The following is a 3,150-nucleotide window of genomic DNA, read 5'->3' as shown; positions in this document are numbered from 1 at the left end:
CTGTAATTTGTTGTGAGTTCATGCACTGTGTTGGTTTTGTTCTTTGAGAAAGGTGATGTTCATGCACGGCTCATTTTATACACCAGTAAAAAAAAACATACTTTTGTCTTGAATTTGGAAAAAAAAATCATATTTTATTTATCACTAAAAAGGGTTCAGTGAATACGCATATGAAACTGGTGGGTTCAGTACCTCAAAAAAGGTTAAGAACCACTGTGATGGTCTGTTCAATGATCAAACATTAAACCAGTCTGATGTTTTGGAAGGACTGGTTTTAGTTTGACTGTCAGATCCTCACAGCTGTTTGACACAATCAGACCTCTGGTCACTGACACAGTCTTTCTCTGAGTGGTAAAAACTCCTGGGTAACGTCTGATCTGTAGTTTTTGATGGATATGATTCGAATAATGGCTCCACAGAACYTGATGGAAGCTAAGACCAGAACAATATCTGGACCAGGTCGTTGTTTAATAAAACATGGCCAAACTTGAATAATGTTCTGAGAGAAGCCTCTGTTTCCACTAACAATCTTTGATCCGGTTCACTCCGACTCGTATCGCTACGGTTCCACCAAGCTTTGTTTTCAGACYTGTCCACCGCAGGACTCTGGGCCGGCTAACAGGAAGTCATTTTAATCAGTCCAGTGTAAACAAACAACAAAGTGATGGTGGTGGTGGTGGTGGGGTGGGGACCCCGTCTGGTCGACTGAAACTGACCACGATTCCCATAAGTGGCGTCATCTGGACGTCATGTGTCAGCTCTCATCCAGAACCAGCAGTGAGTTGCGYCGCTGCACAGTGACATTTCACTCAACTGAACTTTGTGTAGAGCTTTGTGTTTGAAGGAAATGAAGAGCTGTGAGCCGGGGATCATTAGGAACGAGACCATGAAAGCTGACTGGTATGTGAGAAAGGCCCATTAATTAGTGCTTTAATTAAGTTCCACTTACATGAATATATCAGAGAGGAATTAGAGAGACTGTGGTCACATGTGGTGGTTTTTAATGTGCATACATGATTTAATACAGCAGAGCGTTTAAAGCACCGAATCTGCTTTTAACAGAGGGTTGTTCTTTTTGTAATAAAAGATTTAATATMATAATTATTCTGTTATAATAATTATAAAGTTAAAACCAAACAACATAAATTCCACATAAAACAATCATAAATTAAATGAAAGGTAGCAGAAGAAAATAATCTTATGATTTCTGCCTGTTTTTCTCAAATAAATTCAATCAAAAAATCTCCAATTTACAACGTACAAAAAATGAAAGAAAACAATAAAGGTTTAATTTCTTCTTGAGTAACAATTCATGCCTTATACCCATACATATTTCTCCAACAGATTTACCTTTATCATTTTCTTAAATATTCACATTGATCTGGCATTTTTAACTTCCAGATTATTCCATAATTTAATTCCCTGGATTGAAGTACCCTGTTTCTTCAAACTGGTTCTAACTTTAGGTTTGACAYACATTTCAATCCCCCTTCAGATTGTAACAACTCTCTCGTTTAAGATGTGTTTAAAATGTCCCAGTGGATCAAACTGGACAGGTTCAGTTCTTGCTGCACTTTATTCCAGGAAGACGGAGCAGAYTAGGAGAAAGTTCTGTGGGAACTCTGGGAAACACTTAAAGAAACCAAATCCTGGGAACGTCGGCTCTGACTGACTGTCTTTAGATGAGGAGGCAGCAGACCGAGGATCGAGCTGTAAATAAAGACATCCCAGTTTCTGTGGGGAGATAATGATGGCCAGTTTACRAATGTGAAGAAATTTATAGTCATTACAGATTATTACTGATGTTAGAAACAACACTAGATTATTAGGGTTTCCTTTTTATAATATTTTTATAATGTTTGATCTATTATTTTGTTAATTGATATAGAGTAGTTATATGTCTGAATCATAAACAACACATAAGTGAACCGTTATAATAACATTAGGTTGAGTTTATTGAATGCCTGTGATTCAGCCGTAGGTCAGTAGGGGGCGAACTCAGGCATCGAAAAATCGTGTATAAAAAGATGTACTTCCTGACTTTTTGTCAGTGTGGTTTTCCTTGTCAGCCCGGTGACAAATAAAGCTCACTCAGGTCCAGAATTCTGGTGTTGTATGACTTATTCCTTTCACAAATCATTTTATTTAACAACTGTGTTTTCATCTTGACTTCAGTCGTATTGAACACGTATTTTCTTACAGTTTTTGGTGACCCCGACGTGATACAAATGAGTACAGGGTATAGTGGTTTACATTTCGTGTTTCATGATAAGCAGCGTCCAACATTTGTAGAGATCTGGTTCATAAACAACATCACAGTCCAGTAGTGGTAGGAAGACTGCAGACACAAGAGGGAAACATGAAATATTAAAAAAAGTTTTTTTTTATAAACATAGTCAGTGTGATGTTTGAAGGAGAGCTTTTGATCAATGACAACACTGAAATATTAAGAATTTTACACAAACTACAGCTGAGCCTTATAGCAGTTGGTTTGTTTGCACACAGTACAGGGTCACAGATCGTTTTTTTTTTAGTTTATAGTATTTATTCATTTCATTAAAAACATTGCATACAACAAAACAATACAAATAAAATAAAATGAAAGGCAGCAGAAGAAAAACATCTTATATCTGCTCCTATTTACAAAAAATATCAATTTCAATTAATAAACCAAATAATAAAACAAAACAAAAAATTCAACTCCTCAAACAGTGACTCACAAATACAAATTAAACAATTTCCTATTTCTTTAACAATTTTGCTTTGATGATTTTTTAAATGAATTAATTGATCCAATGCTTTTATAATCATTTTCCAGATTATTCTGTAGTCTTTTACAGCAGCCAGCTCTGTTATACCAGGACAGATTAAAAGACCTGTTATTTCCCCACTGTGGGATCAATAAAAATGTTTTTTTTTAAATCTTACATTTCCCCAACTTTTGCACCAAATTAATCTGAGGAGTTGATCAGCCCTGCTGTTTAACTCTTTTTCTTTGTAAACAAGACTGTATCAAATGGCTTCTCCAAAATCCGGTCCACAACATTCAAACTCTCTGACATTATGTGCAGCTTGTTACCTAGCTAACTCGCTAGCTGGGACTGGCACGAGGCTAATGTGAAGTGTGTCCGCCTTTGAGTACTTTGTGAC

This window comes from Austrofundulus limnaeus, unplaced genomic scaffold (assembly GCF_001266775.1).
Source record: "Austrofundulus limnaeus strain Quisiro unplaced genomic scaffold, Austrofundulus_limnaeus-1.0 Scaffold210, whole genome shotgun sequence".
Classification (NCBI taxonomy): Eukaryota; Metazoa; Chordata; class Actinopteri; order Cyprinodontiformes; family Rivulidae; genus Austrofundulus; species Austrofundulus limnaeus.
The sequence above is the reverse complement of the archived record's forward strand: the minus strand, read 5'-3'. Positions refer to the sequence as shown.